The sequence below is a fragment of the Scylla paramamosain genome, chromosome 48, assembly GCF_035594125.1.
Source record: "Scylla paramamosain isolate STU-SP2022 chromosome 48, ASM3559412v1, whole genome shotgun sequence".
Taxonomy (NCBI): domain Eukaryota; kingdom Metazoa; phylum Arthropoda; class Malacostraca; order Decapoda; family Portunidae; genus Scylla; species Scylla paramamosain.
In genome coordinates this window covers 268,732-288,166 of record NC_087198.1, presented here as the reverse complement: position 1 = coordinate 288,166, position 19,435 = coordinate 268,732, and the positions used below count along the sequence as shown (strand labels likewise).

Sequence of the window (19,435 nt, the reverse complement as noted above, 5' to 3'; positions counted from 1 at the left end):
GAGCCTTGAAGTGGCCGGCGTGAGCACCGGGATGTGGGGACAAGACAAAGAGGTGGATGGGAGTAAGAGACACTGTGGCACACGGCATGGCACGTGTGTTGTGGCCAAACCATTTGACAAGACAACACGAGGCAAGACTTGACTGTGTGTGTGTGTGTGTGTGTGTGTGTGCAAGTAAGTAAGTAAGTCAGTCAGTCAGTAAGTAAGTAGTTAAGTAAATAAGCAGGTAAGCAAACCTGTATTGGTGAGCACAATACAAAGTATTTCAAGGTGTACATACAATACACAGTCACGTGAGCCGAGGCTCTCTGACGGTGTATTGTACAGTAGAGCAGAGGGCAGGAGTGCAAACAAATTATAATGTACAACAACATAATGAACTGTACTGTACAGCGACAGTACCTCGCCGCTACAGAGAAGCTAAACACTAATACAAGTGTCTCACACTAACTTAAATAATAATAAAATAATGATAATAACAATAACAACAAGGATAGTGATAACAATAATACTAATAACAACAACAAATGCGATGACTGCAATAAATAGCATCAAAATCACAGCTTTTGTTGATGAAGTGGTTACTTTTGATGACTGCAATAAATAGCATCAAAATCACAGCTTTTGTTGATGAAGTGGTTACTTTTGATGACTGCAATAAATAGCATCAAAATCACAGCTTTTGTTGATGAAGTGGTTACTTTTTAACCTGTTGTTTGTTTGAACATTTTATCAGTTGTAAGAAGAACTTTGTCTATCAAGAGGCAAACTGTTCACAACAGTTTTGGTCCAACTTGTCACACTGTTTGTGAATAATATTGTTGTCAGTATTGCACAAATAAGGTTAACGTTGTTACTTCTCGTGTGAGAAACATTTTCTGCCAATTTGAATATTGCATTATGTCCAAGATTTTGATGTATTAATAATAATGTGAAGTACTTATGAATGAAGGGAGACGGGAGGGAGGAAGGCGTGAGGCGGGAGGTGCCTGTGGGGAGAGACACACTGTGCTTCATGCTCTTACATTTATACTCCACAAGCACAAGTCTGTACCTGTGTACATCTATCTATCTGTATCTATCTGTATAAACAGAGAGACAGACAGACAGAGAGAGAGAGAGAGAGAGAGAGAGAGAGAGAGAGAGAGAGAGAGAGAGAGAGAGAGAGAGAGAGAGAGAGAGAGAGAGAGAGAACGAGAGAGAGTCATCCAAAAATGTACTCACTGTTTGACTCGCTATAATTCATTGAATGTATTTTTTTTTCAGAAACAGTTGGGCAAAATAGTAATGTCAGAAGTAAGAGTAAGCTGTGAAGGAAGAACATCTGTCATAAAGTGTTACTGGAGGCACGAAAATGTCAAAGAAGTGCAAAGACAATTCAGAAGACACTTTGACAGGGATCCACCAAGGTGACTCGCCATTGCTCGCATCACAGCTACGTTTGTACCAGATGAAATTGTTCACGACCTTCATAAGCAGGCGTGTGTAGTAGTAGTTGTAATAGTAGTAGTAGTAGTAGTAGTAGTTGTAGTAGTAGTAGTAGTAGTAGTAGTAGTAGTAGTAGTAGTAGTAGTAGTAGAAAAAGTAGTAGTAGTTGTGGTAGAGGTAGTATTCGCGATTTCTCACTACTACTACTTTTACTACTACTACTACTACTACTACTACTACTACTACTACTACTACTACTACTACTACTACTACTACTACTATTGCTGCTACTACGACTATATGAATATTAATGTTATTGCCTTAAGAATTGTTGCTAAAACAGCTGCAGTAGTAGCATTAATATTAGTAATAGTAGTAGTAATAATAGTAGTAGTAATAGTAGTAATAATAGTACTAGTAGTAGTTCTTGTTCTTATATTGTTACTATGATTGCTATCAATAATATAACACACACACAATAGTAGTAGTAGTAGTACTAGTAGTAGTAATAGTAGTAGTAAGAGTGAAGTAATAGTAATTTTAATAATTTAGTATAATTTCATTATTAATTAATTTTATTTATTTAATTTATTTATTTCATATTATTTATTTTATTTATTTTTTTTTTTGTGGATATGAGTGTGTTCGTTGGTTGAACAAGTCCCTGTATATTAGGTAGACCTTTGTGTGTCGCTCAAGTACCGAACGGCCTGGAAACACTGAGCCAAAGGGACGCCGCTCAGTCTGCAGCCAGTGTGGCGGCGTATCTTGTGTGGTGCGCGTGTGTATCGCATTGTGTTCCTCCTCAAAGACTTAGTGGTGGTCAAGATAACCAGGATTGGCCAAGCCCTCCCTGAAGTGTGCTACCAGTAGTGTACCAGGTGTGTTGAGTAGCCGCCAGGTGTACAGCCACACGTGTGTTGTGTACATGTGCATGTTGTGTACAGAAAGACCTCCTGCTGGTGTTTTGTTAGTCCCATCATGCCGCTGGCTCGGGAAACTAAGCTTGACACCTTCTCAGACAGACGCCATCTTGTTGTGTCTGTCCGAGACGCCTCGTTACCCCCCACCTCTCTCCCCACCACCCGCCAGCCACTCCTTCCCACTTCCTCCAGCAGCAGCTTCTGGCCGCCCAATTGCCAGCAGCCCCTTCACGGCCACTACCTGCCAGCACGCCTTCCTGTCCTTATCTCCTCCCACTTCCTCCCCACCTACCCTCAACCCACTTCTTCCTAAGCCCATTTCGCCATCCACTCCTGCCAGGCCCCTACCAGCAACCCACTCCTTCCAGCTCCCAGCCTGCCAGCCGCCCCTTCCTGCCCCCCACCCACCATCCACTCCTTCCGGCCCCCACCCGCCTCACGCTCCTTTCCCCTTTCCGCCGCCCACACACGAGGTGCTCTCCTCGCTCCCTCCCCCCCACTCATGACGTCACGGACGGCGGTGACAGTGACTGGCTGGTGTGAACCGCACCTCACACTCGTTCTACCTAAATACTGCTGCTACTACTGCTACTGCTGCTAATTCTGCAGCTATTACTACTACTGCTACTTCTACTGCTACTATCACTACTACTACAATTACTACTTACTACAATTACTATTACTTCTACTACTACTATCACTACTACTACAATTACTAGTGCTACTACAATTCTATTACTACTATTACTACTACTGCTGCTACTACTATTACTACTACTACTGCTGCTAATACTGTTACTACTACTGCTGCTGCTACTACTACTACTACTACTACTACTACTACTACTACTACTACTACTACTACTATTCCTACTACTACATACTACTTCTACTACTATTACAATTACTACTGCTACTATGCTTACTTCTGTTACTATTACTACTAATACTAATACTCGTACTACTTCTACTACTGCTACTAATACTAATAGTAGCTCTACTACTACTACTACTACTACTACTACTATTACTACTACTACTACTACTACTACTACTACTCTACTAGTATTAAGACTATTAATATTATGACTACTTTTAGTACTATCATGAATACTACAACTAATACTACTATTACTATAATTAATTTTACAATTAGTTACTACTGTTTCTATTACTACTACTACTACTACTACTACTACTACTACATCCTTGCAACCTTCTCTGTCTTCTACTATGCTTACTTCTGTTAACTGTTACTACCTGCCGAAACGATAATTACTCCCAGTGAGGTGTGCAGCACTGTTCAGGGGGTGCTGTGAACTTATCATTAAACCCAGCTGTGACCTCACTGAACGTTTCCCTTTGTGTCTCACAACACAAGGGGGCAGTCACAGCCTGCCCTCTAAAGACAACTCTCTTCCTCCACACAAAACTACAAGCACCTAATAACACACACACCCTTTACTCTAAAATTTTAAAATAATCATGGCGACTCCTACACCAGCCTCGGAGTCCCCATCTGGGGAGGAGACCATAAATGTCCCCAGGTCGGACTGCCTTTCTGTCAACGACCCTAAGTGTCTTGACACCCCCATCAACTTTTTCCTCATTAACTTGTGCAACATTCGCGGTCTAAGATCTAATTTTCAATCTGTAGAACACCTTCTAAACCTCATCTTCTTTTCCTCACTGAAACTCAGGTGTCTGAGGCAACCGACATTAGCCCCTTTTCTGTTCCCTCTTACTTTCTCTATCCTCATTTTCTATCCAAAGCTGGATGGTGCGTTTATGTGCGCAATGACTTAACCTGCTCTCGTGCCCACGCTCTTGAATCTTCCAAGTTTTCCACCATCTGGCTACGACTAGAGAGTCACTCTCATACTAAATTTATCTGTGCTGTATACCTCTCACCTAACTCCTCTGACTATAAGAAATTCTTTGAGTACTTAACTTCCAAAGTGGAGCACATTCTGACCCTCTTCCTTTTTGCAGAGATCTCCATTCTTGGAGACTTCAATGTTCACCACCAGCTTTGGCTTTCCTCTCCCTTCACTGACCATCCTGGTGAACTAGCCCACATCTTTGCTATTCTCCATGACCTAGAGCAATTGGTGCAACACCCTACTCGTATTCCTGACCGTCTTGGAGATACGCCATACATTCTTGACCTTTTCCTGACCTCTAATCCTTCTGCTTATGCTGTCACCCTTTCTTCTCCGTTGGGCTCCTTCGATCACAATCTCGTATCTTTATCTTGTCCTATCGCTCCAATCCCTTCTCAGGATCCCCCTAAGCGAAGGTGCCTCTGGCGTTTTGCCTCTGCTAGTTGGGGGGACCTGAGGAGGTATTTTGCTGATTTTCCTTGGAATGACTACTGCTTCCGTGTCAGAGACCCGTCTTTTTGTGCTGAGCACATAACAGAGGTGATAGTGTCTGGCATGGAAGCGTACATTCCTCACTCTTTTTCTCGTCCTAAACCTTTTAAACCTTGGTTTAACACAGCTTGTTCTCGTGCTATACATGATAGAGAGGTGGCCCACAAAATGTACTTAAGCCTTCCATCACCAGAATCTCATGCACTTTATATTTCTGCCCGGAACCATGCCAAGTCTGTTCTCCAACTAGCCAAAAACTCCTTCATTAACAGAAAATGTCAAAACCTTTCAAGATCTAACTCCCCTCATGATTTCTGTTATCTAGCCAAAAATATCTCCAATAACTTTGCTTCTTCTTCTTTCCCTCCTCTATTGCAACCAGATGGCACCACTGCTATCACATAATTTTCTAAAGCTGAACTCTTTGCTCAAACCTTTGCTAAAAACTCTACCTTGGACGATTCTGGGCTTGTTCCTCCCTCTCCTCCACCCTCTGACTACTTCATGCCACCTATTAAAATTCTTCGCAATGATGTTTTCCATGCCCTCGCTGGCCTAAACCTCGGAAGGCTTATGGACCTGATGGGGTCCCTCCTATTGTTTTACGAAACTGTGCCTCCGTGCTTGCACCTTGCCTAGTCAAACTCTTTCAGCTCTGTCTGTCAATATCTACCTTTCCTTCTTGCTGGAAGTTTACCTACATTCAACCTGTTCCTAAAAAGGGTGACCGTTCTAGTCCCTCAAACTACCGTCCTGTTGGTTTAATTTCCTGCCGATCTAAAGTTTTTGAATCTATCCTCAACGGGAAGATTCTTAAACATCTATCATTTCACAACCTTGTATCTGATCGCCAGTATGGGTTCCGTCAATGCCGCTCTACTAGTGATCTTCTGGCTTTCTTTACTGAGTCTTGGTCATCCTCCTTTAGAGATGTTGGTGAAACTTTTGCTGTTGCCTTGGACATATCAAAAGCTTTTAATAGAGTCTGGCACAAAGCTTTCATTTACAAACTACCCTCGCACGGCTTCTATCCTTCTCTCTGTAACTTCATTTCAAGTTTTCTTTTTGACCGTTCTATTACTGCTGTGGTAGACGGTCACTGTTCTTCTCCTAAATCTATTAACAGTGGTGTTCCTCAGGGTTCTGTCCTGTCACCCACTCTCTTCTTATTATTCATTAATGATCTTCTAAACCAAACTTCTTGTCCTATCCACTCCTACGCTGGTGATACCACCTTGCACTTTTCTACGTCTTATCATAGACGTTAAACTTTTCAGGAGGTAAACATATCACGCAGGGAAGCCACAGAATGCTTGCCTTCTGATCTTTCTAAAATTTCTGATTCGGGCAGGGCAAACTTGGTATTGTTCAATGCCTCAAAAACTCAATTCCTCCATCTATCAACTCGACACAACCTTCCAGACAACTATCCCCTCTTTTCAATGACACACATCTGTCCCCTTCTTATACACTGAACATCCTCGGTCTGTCCTTTACTTATAATCTGAACTGGAAACTTCACATCTCATCTCTAGCTAAAACAGCTTCTATGAAGTTGGTGTTCTGAGACCTCTCCGCATGTTTTTCTCACCTCCCCAGCTGCTAACTCTGTACAAGGGCCTTATCCGTCTATGTATGGAGTATGCTTCACATGTCTAGGAAGGTTCCACTCATACTGCTCTTCTAGACAGAGTGGAATCAAAAGCTTTTCGTCTCATCAACTCCTCTCCTCTAACTGACTGTCTTCAGCTTCTCTCTCACCACCGTAATGTTGCATATCTAGCTGTCTTCTACCGCTATTTTCATGCTAACTGCTCTTCTGATGTTGCTAACTGCATGCCTCCCCTCCTTCCCTTTCTCTGGTAAACTCTGGAACTCCCTGCCTGCTTCTGTATTTCCACCTTCCTAAGACTTGAATTCCTTCAAGAGGGAGGTTTCAAGACACTTATTCAGCAATTTTTGACCACTGCTTTGACCTTTTGATCTGACTGGCATTTCAGTAGGCATTTTTTTTATTATATTTTTGTTGCCATTGGCCATTGTCACTCCTACATAAAAAAAAACTACTACTGCTAATAGTCGTTCTACTTCTATTACTGCTACTACTACTACTACTACTATTACTACTACTACTACTACTACTACTACTACTACTACTACTACTACTACTACTACTACTACTACTACTACTATTACTTCTAGTACTAATACTACTACTACGACTACTACTACTACTACTACTCTACTACTACTACTGTTATTATTACGATTACTGTTACTACTACTACTTCTACTAGTATTACAACGAATATTATTATTACGACTACTTTTAGTATTATTATGAATACTACTACTATTACTACTACTACTACTATAATTATTATTACGACTACTGTTACTACTGCTTCTGTTACTACTACTACTATTACTACTACTACTACTACTACTACTACTACTACTACTACTACTACTACTACTACTGCTACTACTACTACTACTACTACTACTTCCTTGGAACCCTCAGTGTCCGCTTTAGCATCTTTCCTTGATTCATATTTTTTTTATTATTTTTATTGTTATCAGTGTGTGTGTGTGTGTGTGTGTGTGCTGGATTACAGAGAAAAATACTATTCATGGACACCGTAATTTATTCACGGAAATAAACAAAAAATTGTACAGTGCACTATTCTCTCTCTCTCTCTCTCTCTCTCTCTCTCTCTCTCTCTCTCTCTCTCTCTCTCTCTCTCTCTCTCTCTCTCTCTCTCTCTCTCTCTCTCTCTCTCTCTCTCTATGCCTCTTGTCAGTCACTCAGGTGTTTTCAAGGTCGCTGGGCCTCGCTCCCCTTCTGCCTGGCTTGTATGATGCCATGTAGTATTTTACAGGAGTACTTTTAATCACGGCAGTAATGTTGTCGTGCAATGCTTGTCGGTAAATTATGTGTATTTTAATGCCACTTCTCTTGTTATAACACACACACACACACACACACACACACACACACATGGGAAAGGAAAGAACGTGTGACCTTAGGCGCTCTAGAGCAGCCTCGGCCAGCATGTTGGCCTTCCTGCCTTCCCCGCCCCCTGTTGATAGTGACCTCGGTTTTTTCAGTTTTCAACTCTTAGTTTTTAGTTTTAGGCTCGCCCTGGTGAGATTGTTGTACTTGTGAACACATTTAGCGAGTGCGTGTCGACACATAAAGGATAATGTGTGCTGCCGTGCAAACGTACGAACGCAACTACCTCCTGCGTCGTATGCGAGGGTCCGGTCACCCGCCGCCCAACGTGATAGTTAGTTACTTTTACTGACCAAAGAAATTATTCATACAGTAAAGTGAAAGGTACAAAATTTGCCAGTGGTCCAAATAAAGAATCATACATTTACAAACATAAATAACAACACTTTCACCTAAGTATTGTTTAAGAATTAGGCGATGCAAAGTAACCAGCATTAGCAAGCACTTACTAGCAGTAATGCTATAACTAACATAGATACATAACTCAGCATAACGTCTAACACAATTTGACCAATATTAATGCAACAAGTAGTTCTAATTAAGTATTGTTTTCTTTTTAGGTCCTATAACTATTCAACACTTCACACACGTACCTACATAAGACATCAGTCGAATTCTAGTAAACGCCAAACGTGTAAAATCAAGGACATATATGTAATCTGAATAAATATTATGGACACCAAGACTAGAATTCAATATTGTTTTATATGTGTGATACTTTGTTGCGTCTTGTGGCTTATTGGTAATTAAATTAATTATTCTGTCAAGAGGATTTATATGATTATCATACTGTATGGCGCTCTGGATAAACTTATAACCAGGGGTGTTAGCTTCTCTGCATCAACTAAATACAATATGAAATGGTTCACTTCTGTCGAGTAGATAGAGTCAGCTTCCTCTCCAAGAAACGTTTCCATCGGACACAGACAGTATGATAAACTGGCTTAATTCTCGATTCAACATGACACAAGTTTGAGCTTGTGTTATTTGTCACGTCCAGGAGACATTTCATAAGTTTATTGTACTGACTGGTGAGTGACACACAGCTGTCTGTCAGCCACGTCTTGCAGCTGTATCTCAGTTCAGCCAACACAGCCGCGTCAAAAACAAGTCGCTTATAACACTGAGGCATATCAGGGTTCGAGGCACAAAATGTAGAAAATTTGTTAACGACTGACTGACACTTTGCCTCGTGTAGTGACACCACGTCCTTCATACAACCGCTGTCGGTAAACCAGGCCCCTAAATACTTGTATCTGTCACAGTACTTAATAACGTGTCCCTCGATTTTTAATGGAACTTTATCACATTGAGTGTTATTTCAAACAAAAAAAATAATTTAGTCCTCGTTAAGAACAATTCCATAATCATTGCAATAATCGATGACAACTCTGAGTTTCCTGATGCACATATCCCGAGATGTTGTGTGCAGTGCGCCCAAGTAGCTGTTAGTTGCTATTTGTTCCTTCAGCATACGAATCATCTGGTTAATGTAAATCACAAACATTAGACAGCTGGAAGGTGAGCCTTGCCTTACTCCCACTGACGACTCCACCGTGGCACTCTTAAGCACGTTACGTGTGCAGCGATACATAACATAAATTGCTTTTAACATCCTTCTTCCACATCCTATTGATCTTAAGCATTCTATCAGCCTGGACCTCGGTACTTTATCGTATGCTTTACGATAGTCTATAAATAATACATATAACTTCAATTTCTTGTATTTTACATAATCACACAATAATCTCAGTGTAAATATCTGCTCTAGGCATCCTCTTCCCTCCATTGCTCCTGCTTGACAATTGTCCACATCCATCCACATTTTCAATCTATTGATAATAAGTGTGTCATAGAGTTTAGCTAGGGTGTCCATTATACTAACACCTCTGTAGTTATCACAAAGCATGCGATCACCACACTTAAATAATACACTTAACTTACTATAGCACCAGGCTAGTGGGAAACACAAACTATCAAAAATTACATTGAACATTGTAAGAAAAAACATCAACCAGTTCATAGGTAAGTTCATTAATAGGGCAGGACTTATTCCAACAAAACTTTTCTTTTTATTCATCCCTCTCACAGCTGTTTCCACCTCTCTAAACGTGAAAGGATCATCCACAATGGGAATACTTGGTGCCTGCTCAAAGTTTACCTCTCCAACTTCCTCCATCACTGGATTCAATAATTCCTCAAAATGAATCTTAAACTGACTCTCAGTAGGCTGGGTACTGCCTTCTTTACTTCTAATTTCACCTTTCCAGTTAATTGCTTTCCAAATTTTATCACAGTCATTTTCCTCCATGACTCTTTTAGGTCTACACTTCCCTCACGCGCAACATTCGTCTTTTTACACTCCTTTGCTATTCCATTAACTTCCCTGCAGCTTTCCTTAACCACGTCCTGCACACTTTCCTCATTCACCACGCCCAGGGTTGGCGGCTCACACAGCGCCATCCTCGTCACGAACGCTTCTATATCCACTTTGTCATGGTGCAGGCCTGTCGCGATATTAGTGGTGCAGCTAGGGACTGTGTGTCAGCGTCCGACCCAAGTTACTGGCGCGCTCAAGTAGCCGTGATGGCGTTACTCATTTAAAAACGTCAGTGTTAATTGTTAGAGTGAGTGGCGCATGATCTGAGCACGACATAACTTGGCTTGTACATAAGTCTTTCAGGACATTCAAACTGCTATACTTAACTAAACACAGGTCGATAAACACAGGTCGATTTCCGATGTCCAGCGATCATTACGCCTAAAAGATAAATTCCCTCCTCGCTGCTTTCCGTCATATTTCAAATGATTAGCAACTACCATTTCTTTCTCTTCACACATGTTGGGTATTGTCCGGCCCATGCAATTACTTATAAGATATTTCACACCATTATATTCACATCTCTTTCCGTTTATATTTCTACTTGGTAGGCAACCCACACGTGCGTTCAAGTCAGCGACCACTATGGCACCGTCACAGTCGGTCACCTGCCCCTCCCACAGCAGCGCCGGGTCGTGGTAGGGCGAGTCGACCGGTGGGATATACATGGCGCCAAGCCTCATCCCAGGGCAGCAGGACAGCTCGACCCATGTTTGTCCTTCTGCTGCAATGTTGGCACATGTGATATATGGCACCAACGCACACTTCACCAACATCATAATTCCTCCTCTCCGACTATTTTGTTTACTTTTATTCATATATAAATCAAAACCAAGCAAGCTACTAATTAACGTTACTTAATTTCAGTGATCCATATCATGTCAAATTCTAAAGCAACATTTATCACTTCAGGGCTTTGGAGCTTATTTTTCACACCACAGGTATTACAAGCACATATTTTCAATTGTCCATTCCAATTCTTTCCATGCCAAAATTTGGGAAATACCTATCAGTCACAACACAACACGCAGCAATACTCGCCGCCGCCAGTCATACGTAATTTCCACTCCCTGGTTGTCTGGTTTCTGCTTCTCATTTTCTCGGGTCCTCAGTCTTGTCGTTTCTCTCCTCGCCGCCGGATGAACGTCCTTCTTCACGCAAATCCGTTCAAAGTTTCTTCCTGTATCCTTCAGGTTCTTCGCCACTCGCAAGATGTCGCTCCGTTGATCTTGACTCTGCAGCGTCTCATGAATAGGGCGACTCCTCCGTGCGTGGGACGGAGCACCCACCTCTCCATACTGTGGACACCCACAGGACCCACCGCCTCATGTCTGACTCAGCCATGAGGGAGGTTGGGCAGTGGGTGACACAACACCCGTGGACCGAGGTGCTGGATGTGGAGGACATCCACTCAAAATGGCACAATTACGTCGCCACCACCACAGAAGCCTTCCACCGCTACTTCCCAGCCGAGAGCGTCACAGTGCACACATCTGATGCCCCCTGGATGACGCCCCGCATTAAAAGACTCATGCATCAGCGGACGTGGTCGTTCCACTCCTGCCCGGACCTATACAGGAAGCTAAGAAACAGAGGGATCAGGGAGATTAAGGCTGCCAAGTCAAGCTATTACCCGGACAAGATACACCACTTCAAGCAGGCCAACAACAGACAGTGGTTCGCTAGCAGCAAAGCTTTGTGTGGCCTACAAAAGCACACTTCATCTCTTCCTTGCACCTCACACCTTCCTGCTAATCTCGCGGCTCAGGAGATGAACGACCACTTTGCCGCTATCTGTCACACCTGCCCTCCCCTCCACACCACTCCACTTCCTGCCCATCTTCACGCCACTTCCCCTCCCCCCACTGTCCAAACGGTGGATGTTTTTAAGAGGATACTTAAAGATACCAAGATACCAAGATACAGAGGATACTTAAAGATACCAAGATCCACCACACCCACTGACCTTCCCATATAGGAAGAGCCAGCAACACCGCTATGCCCCATAATAAACGCCTCTCTTTCCCAACACTCTTGCCCCGCGGACTGGAAGACGTCTTACGTCTCTCCCATCCGCAAAGCTTCCAGTGCACTGTCCCTCGGTGACCTCAGGCCAGTCTCTATCACCCCCATCCCTAGCTTTATTTGTGAAGATTTTGTGTATGACTGGGCCTACACCAAAACTTGTTATACCGTGGATATCAGACAGTTTGGAAATATTAAAGCCACCCCCACCTCCCATTACCTGACCAGCTTCCTTGACTTCATCCACAGCCACCTGGACAAGCGAAACACCTCTCTAGCTGTTGCTTTTGTGGACTTCAAAAAGCCTTTGATCTTGTTGATCACTTTGTTGGCTTCAGCAAGGCAATAAGTCTTGGTCTCCCTTCCAACCTGGTAGCGTGGCTAGCCAACACCCTCTCAGGGAGGCGTCAGGCCGTTCGCTATCAGGGCTCTGTCTCTAATATCCAACAGCTGACATGTGGGGTCCCCCAGGGAACCAAGATGAGCCCACTATGCTTCCTCCTCCTCATTAACGACGCCCTCACTGACACCCTCATCGCTGGAAGTATGTGTACGACTGCACCGTGGGCGTCCCAGTCTCCAACAGGAACACGGACTACTCGCCACTGCAAGTCATTTTGGAGCGACTGGAGACATGGACGGAGGAGAGCAGGATGACCATCAACCACAGTGAAACTGTGGTGATGCATTTCTGTACCTCCTCTGTACCAGTGCCCTCTCCCCAGCTCACAGTGGGCCCTCACCCCCTCCAGGTGGTCCGATGTGCCTCTGGATGTTCTTCTCGGAGTCACGGTGGACGACCAGCTGACCTGGAAGCAGCATGTCGCCAGCACCGTAAGATCCGCTACCTACAAGCTGTACATGATGCGCAGCCTCAGGTCGCTGGGGACACTGACAGACGAGTTAAGGGGAGTGTGCCTCACCTTTATCCTCCCCAAACTCATGTACGCCTCCCCAGCGTGGTCCTCCTCCCTCACACACACTCAACAGCTCCAGCTGGAGAGAGTGCAGAAGAGGGCGTGCAGGGTCATCTTTGTCCCTGCCTACATCACCTGTGATGAAGCCCTGACCACCCTGAGTCTGTTCAGACGTCCAGACTATCCACCAGGCACCGAGAGGCTCTGGAGAAGTTTGGAAGGGGACTTCTGCATCATCCACGCCTCAGACACATGCTGCTGCCTGACGCACCTCGCCACGGAGCGGTACAGACTCAGCGCGATTCCCACCATGCCATCAATCAACAGTATTCCTCTTCTATATTAAGCTTAGCTTCAGGATTAATGTTAAGTATTTTCCCACCCCCTCTGTACATTTTCAGTTTGTAAACTGCCTTATTAATAAATCATTTATTATTATTATTATCATTATTATTATTATTATTATTATTATTTTATTATTATTATTATTTTTATTATAATTATTGGGTTTAGTGTTTGTGGTATATAGTCTTGCCTCGTTAGTGCCTAATTTTCTACTTTCTGAGTGTGTGCAATAGAAAACACAGTGAAAACAATTACCAGGAAAGAAAAGAGTAAGTGTACTCACCTCAAGAGTGCAGGTGTGTAGACTCTGGGAGACGGGAGGAAGCAAGGCGTGAGGCGGGAGGTGCCTGTGGGGAGAGACACACTGTGCTTCATGCTCTTACATTTATACTCCACAAGCACAAGTCTGTACCTGTGTACATCTATCTATCTGTATCTATCTGTATAAACAGAGAGACAGACAGACAGAGAGAGAGAGAGAGAGAGAGAGAGAGAGAGAGAGAGAGAGAGAGAGAGAGAGAGAGAGAGAGAGAGAGAGTCATCCAAAAATATACTCACTGTTTGACTAGCTATAATTCACTGATTTTTTTTTTTTTTCAGAAACAGTTGGGCAAAACTATAATGTCAGAAGTAAGAGTAAGCTGTGAAGGAAGAACATCTGTCATAAAGTGTTACTGGAGGTACGAAAATGTCAAAGAAGTGCAAAGACAATTCAGAAGACACTTTGACAGGGATCCACCAAGGTGACACAGCTAAGTTTGTACCAGATGGAACTGTTCATGACCTTTAATAGCATGCCTATGTAGTAGTAGTAGTAGTAGTAGTAGTAGTAGTAGTAGTAATTGTAGTGGTAGAGGTAGTGTTCACGATTTCTCACTACTGCTACTACTACTACTACTACTACTACTACTACTACTACTACTACTACTACTACTACTACTACTACTACTACTACTACTATTACTACTACCTCTACTACTACTACTACTACTACTACTACTACTATGTGAATATTAATAATAATGCCTAAGAATTGTTGCAAAAACAGCTGCAGTAGTAGTAGTATTTATATTAGAAATTGTATTAGTAGTAATATTAGTAGTAGTAGTTCTTGCTGTTATATTGTTGCTCTGATTGCTATGAGTAATATGATACACACACACAAACACACACACACACACACACACACACACACACACACACACACACACACAGTAGTAGTAGTAGTAGTAGTAGTAGTAGTAGTCATAGCAGTAGTAAGTGTAGAAGCAATAGTAATTTTAATAATTTAATCTAATTTAATTATTTGATTATTTTTACTTATTTTTTTATTTATTTATTTTATTTATTTTATTTATTTTTTTTGTGGATATGAGTGTGTTCGTTGGTTGAACAAGTCCCTGTATATTAGGTAGACCTTTGTGTGTCGCTCAAGTACCGAACGGCCTGGAAACACTGAGCCAAAGGGACGCCGCTCAGTCTGCAGCCAGTGTGGCGGCGTATCTTGTGTGGTGCGCGTGTGTATCGCATTGTGTTCCTCCTCAAAGACTTAGTGGTGGTCAAGATAACCAGGATTGGCCAAGCCCTCCCTGAAGTGTGCTACCAGTAGTGTACCAGGTGTGTTGAGTAGCCGCCAGGTGTACAGCCACACGTGTGTTGTGTACATGTGCATGTTGTGTATAGAAAGACCTCCTGCTGGTGTTTTGCTATTTGCCTCATGCCGCTGGCCCGGGAAACTACACTTGCCACCTTCTCAGACAGACGCCATCTTGTTGTGTCAGTACGTGATGCCTCTTCTCTCCACCCCCACCTCTCTCCCCACCACCTGACATCCACTCCTTCCCGTCCCACTTAAGCCATTAGCGGCTTCTGGCCGCCCACAAACACACACACACATACACACACACACACACACACACACACACACACACACACACACACTCACACAAACATACACACACACATACATACACACACACACTGAGATAGATAGATAAATAGATAGATATAGATATTTTATGTACCACAGCAAACAGGTAATACCAATGGATTGTACATAATAGTATTACATAATCTACAAGATAATGTTAAATTATCATCACTTCCTAACTGTAGTCAATCGTCTATTAGTTACTAGAAGTCTATTATTACAAAATAAACGAGCTAAACACAAACACTGGAGAAATATCTATTCTTAGGACCCTTGTTTATAAAATATATATAAACAATCATATTCATGACATCTACGCACTACCATAATTATCGAATCCTCACTAATCCCACAGTCGTGTGAAACCAATTAGAATCAAGTATGATTTATTACTTCTTTAATATATGGTCAAAATGTTATGAACAATCTTACACATGATCTCTGGCGTAAACTGATCCCCAAACAATTGTTCTAAAGTGGAGAACTGGTATTGATCCCTAAGTTGCTGTGTTAACTGACAATCTTGCATTACATATCTATCTGTTTGTAACCCTCCACACACACACACAGCCTCTCATTCACTTCCAGTCGACCTCTGTTTCTTTGATTCCACCTGCCAGTCTCACACGCTAAACTATGCCCACTTACTCGAAGCTGTGTGAATGATACTCTATGAATATCATTTCCTGCGTGCTTAACTGTATATATACGGTGTACCAATAAATCTGGGTTAATATCCTTATATGTTGTGCGTCTTGAGGAGTTACTGTTTACCATGTCATCTTTTAATTTCTTCATTACCAAGCTCAGGTCCGGTACATTCGTGTTGGTCATCTCTTTGACGGTCCGACTGGTTGGAGTGTTAGACTTCACTTTTATCCTAATTGTGAAGGCTAATGGATCATCATATCCTGACCTCTCATGCCACATACTATATAAAATTTTGTGTTGTCTGTGCCTGATTAAGTCCTTGAAAGGTGGATACCCTGGCTCCACGTAGCAAATGTCATTACACGTTAGTTTTCTCACTCCTAATAATCTTTTTAGACACCAATTGTACAACTTTACCATCGTTTTCAGATCAGCCCCTATCCAAGATTCACATCCATAAATTAGTGATAACGTGAGAGCTGCATCAAAATACACGCTTCTTTATCACAAACGCAATATCATTATTTTTTTGTGACAAAAGGCACAAACTTTAACACATGTGACATCCTATTATTAGCATGGACTTTGACGGCAGAGGTGGTTGAACCATCGCTGGTAAACGGTGACCCTAAACACGCATATGTGTCACAATGTTCCACCACCAAGTCGCCCACCACCAAAGGTTCACGATCCCTCTCACTGCCGCTTATCACAAAAAACTTTGTCTTGGATTGGTTAACTTTCATGCCATATTCTGTACAGTAATCTTGTAACAAAGACACCTTTCTCATCATATTTGCCCTCGTCGTCGATAATAGCACCGTGTCGTCCATTAGTACAAGTATATGTAGCCATTGTAAAAATCCATCATGTCCACACCCTTCTTTAATTAGTCTTATAAGGTCATTAACCAAGATGATAAAAAGTAAACATGAGGTGGATGATCCTTGCCTCACACCTAGAGTTATTAAGACCACCGCTGTTCCGACCAAGCTTTCTGTCACAGTATACATAGCAATAAGTGCACATAACATAGCTGAGCCACATCCCAATCTTCGTAACACATAATAAAATAATTTATGTCTAGGTATTCTGTCATAGGCCTGGGAAAAGTCAATGAATGTTACAAAGAGAGTTAATTTCCTCCTCCTAGCCATGTCACATAACAACCTGAGAGCCACTGTGTTCTCCACACACCCTCTCTTCTCCTGAGCACCAGCTTGCTCCCTGAAAGGTCTAAACCACTGTCTCAGTCTCGCACACAACACCATGTCGTACACCTTGGCAATACTGTTTATTATACTTATTCCCCTTAAAAATTGGAACTAACTTTGCATTTGTCCAGGCTAATGGGTAACTACCAGAGTATAATATATTATTAAACAAAACACACATATACATAATCCATTGTACTGGCAATAATTTAACAATACCGGGTGATACGCCATCAGGACCTGAAGCTTTGTCTGGTTTCAATTGCTTCACATGTTGTTGTATTTCTAATGGGTCAATAGGGTCATCTAACAGGGGTATAGACACATCGGTGGAAAAGTCACATTCAGTAAGTTTCACATTGTCGAGAGAGTTAAAGTTAGTTTCAAAATAATCTTTCAAATCATCATCAGATGGGCACACATTTGAATTATTTTCACCACCAACTTCTCCCTTCCAATTTATAGCCCTCCAGAGTTGCAGATCATCTTTGTTCTCAACCAGTGTTTCCCACCTCTCTAAAGTAGTGTTTTCATCCTGTACGCAGGCTTCACGCTTACCACTACTACGAGCACATTGATATACTATATCTGTCACATTACTGATATCATCATTCATATTGTTCATTATCATTGGGACATCTAATAGCTGAACGTTATGCAGAAATACCGTTTCGTCAACATTTGTAAATCTAATAGGCTTTTTTACTTTTCTCACGCTAGAAACCCCATTATGAAATGAGTAATCTCCCACACACACGCACACACACACACACACACACCTCACACGGGAAGGACGTGTGACCTTAAGCTCTCTAGAGCAGCCTCGGCCAGCATGTTGGCCTTCCTGCCTTCCCCGCCCCCTATTGATAGTGACCTCGGTTTTTCAGTTTTCAACTCTTAGTTTTTAGTTTTAGGCTCGCCCTGGTGAGATTGTTGTACTTGTGAACACATTTAGCGAGTGCGTGTCGACACATAAAGGATAATGTGTGCTGCCGTGCAAACGTACGAACGCAACTACCTCCTGCGTCGTATGCGAGGGTCCGGTCACCCGCCGCCCAACGTGATAGTTAGTTACTTTTACTGACCAAAGAAATTATTCATACAGTAAAGTGAAAGGTACAAAATTTGCCAGTGGTCCAAATAAAGAATCATACATTTACAAACATAAATAACAACACTTTCACCTAAGTATTGTTTAAGAATTAGGCGATGCAAAGTAACCAGCATTAGCAAGCACTTACTAGCAGTAATGCTATAACTAACATAGATACATAACTCAGCATAACGTCTAACACAATTTGACCAATATTAATGCAACAAGTAGTTCTAATTAAGTATTGTCTTTATTTTTAGGTCCTATAACTATTCAACACTTCACACACGTACCTACACAAAACATTTACGTCTTCTGTTTCTTTAAATAACTCGTCTAAATTTTGTTTGCTTATCATATATTTTTGGCTGACCTGTCTCCGTCAGTACGCACTCCAGCAGTACATGTTGGTCAGTCTGTGTTTGCCTGCCCGTCACATGCACACACGCGCAAGTCCCGCGAGATGCGACTCCAACGGCCGGTCTCGATCTTTAAGTCATGAGACATCAGTCGAATTCTAGTAAACGCCAAACGTGTAAAATCAGGGACATTGTGTCATCTGAATAAATATTATGGACACCAAGACTAGAATTCAATATTGTTTTATATGTGTGATACTTTGTTGCGTCTTGTGGCTTATTGGTAATTAAATTAATTAATCTGTCAAGAGGATTTATATGATTATCATACTGTATGGCGCTCTGAATAAACTTATAACCAGGGGTGTTAGCTTCTCTGCATCAACTAAATACAACATGAAATGGTTCACTTCTGTCGAGTAGATAGAGTCAGCTTCCTCTCCAAGAAACGTTTCCGTCGGGCACAGACAGTATGGTAAACTGGCTTAATTCGCGATTCAACATGACATAAGTTTGAGCTTGTGTTATTTGTCACGTCTAGGAGACATTTCATAAGTTTATTGTACTGACTGGTGAGTGACACACAGCTGTCTGTCAGCCACGTCTTGCAGCTGTATCTCAGTTCAACCAACACAGCCGCGTCCAAAAACAAGTCGTTTATAATAAGGATGCATAATAAGGTTCGAGGCACGAATTATAGAAAATTTGTTGACGACTGACTGACACTTTGCCTCGTGTAGTGACACCACGTCCTTCATACAACCGCTGTCGGTAAACCA

At 42.2% G+C, this 19,435-nt stretch overlaps 1 protein-coding gene across 1 annotated transcript in view; it reads right to left on the bottom strand.

The window, feature by feature from the left end:
- LOC135095202 (uncharacterized) overlaps positions 1-13,775 on the bottom strand; it is a 30,578-nt gene extending 16,803 nt beyond the window's left edge. The window contains exon 1 of the mRNA XM_063995987.1: positions 13,693-13,775. The gene's annotated coding sequence lies outside the window, so the exon portion shown is untranslated. The remainder of the gene's footprint in view (positions 1-13,692) is intronic.
- Between the last annotated feature and the right edge of the window lie 5,660 nt (positions 13,776-19,435).